This window comes from Urocitellus parryii, chromosome 7 (assembly GCF_045843805.1).
Source record: "Urocitellus parryii isolate mUroPar1 chromosome 7, mUroPar1.hap1, whole genome shotgun sequence".
Lineage (NCBI taxonomy): Eukaryota > Metazoa > Chordata > Mammalia > Rodentia > Sciuridae > Urocitellus > Urocitellus parryii.
In genome coordinates this window covers 159,399,910-159,407,673 of record NC_135537.1, presented here as the reverse complement: position 1 = coordinate 159,407,673, position 7,764 = coordinate 159,399,910, and the positions used below count along the sequence as shown (strand labels likewise).

The 7,764-nt window shown below is 41.2% G+C and overlaps 1 pseudogene; it reads left to right on the top strand.

Annotated features, from left to right (window-relative positions):
- Nucleotides 1-1,171: 1,171 nt before the first annotated feature.
- On the top strand, nt 1,172-1,372 carry LOC113181567 (small nucleolar RNA U3; annotated as a pseudogene).
- The last annotated feature ends 6,392 nt before the right edge of the window (nt 1,373-7,764 follow it).

Genomic DNA, 7,764 nt, shown 5'->3' with positions numbered 1-7,764 from the left:
TCTATTGGGGATCCCAGAACCATCCTTGGTGAATGAGATCAACCTGTCTTCCAGCCTCAATTCAATAGTCACCATGAAGATGACAGAATGTAGTCAACAGGGAGGAGGAAGTGGACCTAAGCCCTACTTTATGGGACTTGGGCTGAACTGGGGACTTGCTACGTGTGCGATGGCTCTGGCTTCTGCCAACTTGATCCTGAGGGACTACTTTTTGGCTCCCCAGGTGCCCTCTTCCTATATTCTCCCCTGGGTGGCTGAGGCTGTGATCCTAATTCAGCTCGTCCCACTTAGAATGTTCATCCTTCACTGTTTATATTTAAATCTGGCAAGGACGTTCTCGCAGGATCTGGAATCCTCCTTTGACCAACAAGGGGAACTTCCAGTGTTTCCAGGTCCCAGCTTCCAACAGCCAAGTTCCAGTCCACCCATGGGTTGCTGTCCTGTTTCATTTGTTCTTCCCACAGGTTGTTCCCTCTAGCACTTTGTCATTATACGCAGTACCACTTGAAACATCCTTTAATTTTTTTATTTTATTACTTTTTGTTGTTTGGTTTTGTTTCTACTGCCTGGGCTACTTCCTGGGGTTCATTACCTATCGCTCGTTTCTATGGTTTTTCAATCCTTTAACAGTGAGACTGAGGCTTCAGGTGTTGAACAAGGAGAGTCAGCTTAAACCTGATCTGAAAATGGTGCAGTCTGTTCTGGAAGCTGTGGAATGCTTCGTCCAGGTCAGGACCTGCGGCTAGATTCAGTCTGATGACCTAGTTTCCCATTGGAGCTTGACCCCACTGGTAGGTTTTGTCGTCCTGTGAAATAGTCTGCAAAGGGAAGAGAAATGAGAAGGGGACTTGTGATTGCCCTCTAAAGGTCATAGGAGGGAGTATAGGTCGTTGTCTGTCCTTGAGTCATTTGAGTGGGTCCTAAGCTAGACAAGGGCAAGATGTGCTCCTAACTCTTGGCAGACAATTTTACCTTGAGGGTGGACGAGAGAGGATCTCAACTAGAGGGAAACATCCTCCCCTGTTCCAAAGAAATTGGAGAATGACTAACGTGGAGAGTATTATAGGGAAGGTCAGTCACCAGACCAGTACACTTCTTCTATCAAGATAAGTGATGCATGAGTGTGCTCTGGAAATAGAGGCAGCCCCAAGCAGTGGCTGATAAAGTGACCCAGCTGATTATACAGGGATCATTTCTATAGTTTGTTACTAGAGAGGTTTCTTTGGTCACGTAGAGTTCTGGAAACCCTCCGGAGCAAGTGAAGTGTTCCCTCCAGAGCATGAAGCTGGCTCTTGGTGTTGCTTTGTCACAACAGACATCAATGGTTCTCCACCTTTTGGAAGAGAAAGAGGGAGAGGATTTCCTGAGTGGTCCCTCTATTATAAAAAAACAGCAATAATGAGGGGCTGGGCAGTAGAGCGCTTGTCTAGCACATTCGAGGTCCTGAGGCCCGGGGTTGGATCCTCAGCACTACATAAAAATAAATAAATAAAATAAAGGTATTGTTTCTAAAACAAAAAAAAAAAGAACCAGCAATAATGAATAAAAAAAAAAGGATCCCACTGTGTCCTAATTTCCTTACTGGAATCAGCCACTTGGTGTGGGCCAGGAAGCAGTCAACGATGTCACTGGCTGCCGTGCAGTGGGGAAAGCCCTCCAGGGACGGGAAGAAGCCCATTTGTTGCTGCTGGCATCTGTCCTTACCCTGCCACAGCAGCAGCTTGGCCTGACTGTCTCCTACCTTGTGAACATCGGCACCAGGGAACAGCCTTCCTAAGTTCCTTTTGCTCTGTTCTCTTTCCTTCCGGAATTCCTCTGATATGGCTTGAAGACCTAATGCGCCAAGCAGTTGATGCCATCCCAGAGATGTGGCAACGAGGAGCTGGGAGTCTCAGGGAAAGGCAGCCAAGGAAACCTTTGCCTGTGCCAAGCTGCACAGAAAGGGGGGAGTGGCTCACCACGTGGGCCGGTGGGCTGTGAGAGCTGGAAGTGGGCAGCGTTTTGGAAGTAGAAGGCAGGGATTTGTCTCTGTAATGGCAGAATTTAGCACAGAGTCTGAAGGTGGAGGAGGTGCATGCATTGAAAGGAAGGTACCTAGGGACCAGGGAGCAGTGTGCTGTGGGTGACCAGAGGAGAGAGTCTGGCGGAAGAGCATGGCTTAGGACCTCAGGGTTGAGCCCAGTGCCTCCCATAGGCTAGGCAAGCGCTCTGAACACAAGCCCAGCTCTAATGGGTTCAATTTTGAACACACAGATGAAGAGGCTCATGAAACAATGGGAACTGAATTCCCAAATGTATTTTACTAAGTGCCGAAAATTGTTCTAGAAGTTTTCATGCATTAACTCATTTCATCTCCAGAACAAACCCATTTTACAAATGGCCTCAATACCACCCCCATCCCTGAAGCATGCTTCTTATTTCCTTTCTTGCAGCATTGAGTTTTATCTTTAATATGCAAACCAAGCCAGATGCAGTGACCTACACCTGTAATCTTAGAGCTGGAGACAGGAGAATCACAAGTTCAAGGCCAGCCTCACTAACTTGGCAAAATAAAAAAAAAGTGTTGGGGATGTAGCTGAGTGATAAAGCACCCCTGGGTTCAATCTCCAGTACCAAAACAACAACAACAACATCCCCAAACCCCCAACAAATCAATAACTGAAGACACATATTTAAAACATTCTATATAAGACTTCCGTCCTAGCTTTGTAACTTTAAAATGCTTTTATTAAAGAAAAATAAGGTACAAGCATTCAGCTTTGGTCATTTGACTTGATGAATTTGGTCTATGGAAATAAGGTAAAATAATGTTAAATTTGAAACCATAGGGGGCTTGAGAAAGCTGCTCAGTGGTTGAGGGTTTGTCTGGCAAGCACGAGGCCTATTGTCCAACTCCCCTAGCTCCACCTTTAACTCCACTCCTTGCAAAAGAAGGGAACTGAGGGCTGGGGATATAGCTCAGTTGGTAGAGTGCTTGCTTTGCACGCACAAAGGTTCAATCCCCAGCACCACCAAAAACAACAACAAAAAAGGAAACTGAAGGACAATAGTATTAACAAATAAATCCAAGAATTAATGCTTTGAAGAAGAAAATTGCAGCAAATTGGTGAATTCTGGAAAATTTAACCAAGAAAAGCATCCTAATAATTATTGAGGAGCTAAAAATGTGATATTAAAATGAACAATAAAGTATTATAAACATCTAGTGAATTTATAGCTCTCTAGGGAAACAGAATTAAAGACAAAAGACAGGAGGGCTGGGAGTGGGGGCATATGCCTGTTACAACAATGACTCTGGAGGCAGAGTAGGAGGATCAGCCTCAGAAACTTAAAATGGGTATGAAATGTGGCTCAGTGATAGAGTGCCCCTGGATTCAATCTCCAGTATCACGAAAATATACAATCTGAGCAGTCCAGTAAGGAATCCAGGAGTCATTCCATGTCCCTCGTCAAAGTTTTAGAAGATTTTCTTATGAAGAAAAATTCAAGCTGATACTTGAAAGTATCAGGAAATCTCACATTTATAACCAGCTGTTAGAGAACACAGGCGAGGAAGGAAAGCTAGCTAATTAATTCAGTCAATGAAACAAGCATCCTAATTCTAAAGCCTGACAAAAGACAACATTTTTTTTGGGGGGGGGGGCGTCTGGTACCAGGAATTGAACTCAGGGGCACTTGACCACTGAGCCACATCCCCAGCCCTATTTTGTATTATATTTAGAGACAGGGTCTCACTGAGTGGCTTTGAACTCATGATCCTCCTGCCTCAGCCTCTTGAGCCTCTGGGATTACAGGTATGTGCCACCATGCCCGGCCTAAAAGACAGCATTTTTAAAACATAACAATAAATGAGTTTTAATGAGAAAATCTACTCAAATAAAATAAAAGTTATATAAAGATTTTCAGGAAAGGTTAAAGTTAGAAAATCTAAAGGTTAAAGTTTAAAAATAAGAAAAATTCCAGTCAGGTGGGGTGGTACATGCCTGTTATCCCCCCAGTTTGGGAGGCTGAAGCAGGAGGATTGCAAGTTTAAGTTAAGCCTCAGCAAATTATTGAGGCCTTAAACAACTTAGACCCTGTTTAAAAATTTTAAAAAGGCTGGCAATGTGGCTTAATGGTAAAATGCCCTGGGTCCCGTCCCCAATACCAAAAAAATAAATTAAAAAAAGAAAGAAAAATTATTCCAATATGTTCCCCAAATAAAATACTTAACATCTGCTTTTGATAAAAACACTAAATACACAAGTAGTTTAATAACATGATTAAGCTACTCTAATTCAAATCATCAGTCTAAATATACTTCATGCCGGCTACTGGATAGATACAGTAAGCTTAAGAACAAAATCCAAAGATATCACTTCACCACATTTTTTTTTTTAAATTTTTTACTATTTATTTTTTAGTTTTCGGCAGACACAACATCTTTGTTTGTATGTGGTGCTGAGGATCGAACTCGGGCCGCACGCATGCCAGGCGAGCGCGCTACCACTTGAGCCATATCCCCAGCCCACTTCACCACATTTTAAATTTTATAGTCAGAGCAACACAGCGAGATACTGAGCGGAAAAAAAAAAATATATAAGAAGGAAGTATTATTATTTGCGATTAATATGATTGCATTTTCAAGAAATTAAAAAAGTTAATTAACCACCATAATTAAGGGGTCATTTAAATAAAGCATCCTAAAGAAAAGCAGCAAAAAAAGAAACATACTGATAAAATTATATAAAGCCTCTTCATTAATGGTACTAATAAAAATTACTTACTAGATAACTCAGGAATAGTCTTAGAAATTTGTATGACAGTAAAGTATAAATCCTCATTCAAAGATAAAATATTTATTTTTATGTGGTTCTGGGGATTGAACCCAGTGCCTCAAGCATGATAGGCAAGCACTCTACTACTGAGCCACAACCCCAGCCTTAAGATTCATGTTTTTTAAAAAATATATTTTGCGGCTAGATGTGTAATTCAGTGGCAGAGCACTTGCCTAGTATGTGTAATGACCTGAGCTTAGTCTTCAGCTTTGCAAACAAAACAAACAAAAATTGAAGTGAGATAAATTTAGGAAATACTGTAAGAGATGAGAGTTTGTCATTGTAACAAAATTACATAAGATCAGAGAAAAAAATAAATTCTATCCACAATAATCCCCCAATAAATCTAGAAATATCAACCATAGGATGTGTGAACATGCTTATGATGGGAATTCACCGATACTGTTTTTGTTTTTTAAAAAAAGGGATTTTATCCCAGTGGCACAGGAGGCCAAGATGGGAGGATCATGAATTCAAAGCCAGCCTCAGCAAAAGTGAGGCACTAGGCAAATCAGTGAGACTCTGTCTCTACATAAAATACAAAATAAGGCTAGGAATGTGGCTTAGTGGTTGAGTGGTCCTGAGTTCAATCCCTGGTACCCTCCACCATCCCCCACCAAAAAAAAAAAAAAAAGGACTTTAAGCCAGGTACTGTGGCACATGTTTGTAATTTTAGCAGCTCAGGAGGCCAAGGCAGGAGGATCGAGAGTTCAAAGCCAGCCTCAGTAACTTAGCAAGGCCCTAAGCAACTTAGTGAGGCCTTGTCTTAAATAAAATATAAAAAAGGGCTGAGGATGTGGCTCGGTGGTTAAGCACCCTTGGGTTCAATCCTTGCTACAGAAAAAAAAGAAAAAGAAAAGGAAAAAAAGTGGGGTGGGTGGGGTTTTAAAAGAAAATTAAAATATTAGTGGAAAAGCAAGGGAGAGGGTAAAGAGAGCCTGAGATGAAGCCTGGGGAGGTGAGGGGAACAAAATGAGCATGGCACCATCTCAGGGACACCATCCATGACTACAAAGTGTCTTGGAAGCCCTTTTCCAAACCCAGCATGCTTTCTCTCCACTTTCCCAGCTCTAATTTTCTCTACAGCACTTTCCACTGTAGTATGGCATACTATATACTCTCCTTACTGAATATATACTTAGTTATATATTTTACTTTTTAAAAAATTAAATAGAGCACAGGTCTAGAAAAATGCACAAATCCTAGGTGCATTAATGAATGATCCCCAAAAGAAAATGTTTTACAGCTGACATCTAGATCAAGAAAGAGGGGCTGGGCATCGTGGTGCATGCCTGTAATCCCAGCGGCTCAGACAGGGAGTTCAAAGCCAGCCTCAGCAATGTCGAGGTGCTAAGCAACTCAGTGAGATCCTCCCTGTCTCTAAATAAAATACAGAATAGGGCTGGCCATGTGGCTCAGTGGTTGAGTGCCCCTGAGTTCAATCCCGGTACCAAAAATATTACAAATAAAATAAAAAGAGTAAGACGGTCTCCTCCTCATTCTTTGTCTTTCTGTCTTGCTATGTGACCTCTCCCTCTCTCACTCATTCCTGCCATGATGCCATCACCATGATGTAATGCCCTGGGGCCTTCACCAGAAATGGGGCTACCCATCTGTGAGTAGAATAAACTTCTGTTCTTTTTAAGTACTCAGCTTTAGGCATTTTGTGATAGCAACAGAAAATGGACTGTTACAGAAACTTATGGGTTAGAAGTGAGTTTAAGGCTGAGTTGATGGCCACTTAAGACCAAAAAGTCTGTACAGAGCTGTGCTTACTTGTTGTTCCCCCTGCTTCCCGCTCACTCCTACGTAAATAACTCCTGAAGTACCTACTTGGGTTAAAATTCTTTGGTCTGGGGATGGGATTGTAGCTTTGTGGTGGAACAGTGCCTTGCATGCGAGAGGCCCTGGGTTCCGTCACCCCAACAAACAGAACAAGGCACCTGATTATTTAGGGAAAAACCTTGCAGTGAAGGGGCCTGGGGAAGGAATAAGTAACTTTGTAAGTAGGACTCCAACTCAACCATTGTATAAACATGTAAAAATGTGCAATTAATGTTAAATGTGTTACGTTTGCATTGTGAATCTACATAATGTGTCAAAAAATTCCTCAGATGTCCAACATTTCCACTCTATAATGATGTCTTGTTGATTGACAAGAAGTGGCTTTGCCTGCCAGCCAGAACAATGGCCACATACAGGCTCCAACAAAACTCAGAGCCTGCTTGCCAGGTAGAGTGTCTTGAAACAATGTAGGTGGATCCTCAACATTGAATTTCTCTGGCAGTCAAGGAAAATCTTTGTTATCCGGCTGGGGATGTGGCTCAAGCGGTAGAGTGCTCGCCTGGCATGCATGCGGCCCGGGTTCGATCCCCAGCACCACATACAAAACAAAGATGTTGTGTTCGCCGATAACTAAAAAATAAATATTAAAATTCTCTCTCTCTCCCTCTCTCACTCTCTCTTTAAAAAAAAATCTTTGTTATCTATCTTATTTAAATATAAATATATATATATATATTTTCAGATAAATATATATATATATATATATATATATATATATATATATATATGGGTTATGATGAAACTGAGCTGTTTATCTGACCTTCTAAAAATAAAGGTATTGTGTCCAACTATTGTATATATATATATCTTCCCAACTTTGGCAACTTTTGTATCAGGAACACAGAGTTTATTTCTTTTAAAAGATTTTCCTTGAGGGCTGGGTTGTGGCTCAGTGGTAGAGCACTTGCCTAGCACTTGTGAAGCCCTTGGTTCAATCCTCAGCACCACATAAAAACATAAATAAATAAAATAAAGGTATAGTGTCCAACTACAACTAAAAAATAAATATTAAAAAAATTTAAAAAGTTGGCCAAAGCTGACCTATTCCTCTTTTTTTTAATATTTATTTTTCAGTTTTTGGTGGACCCAACATCTTTATTTT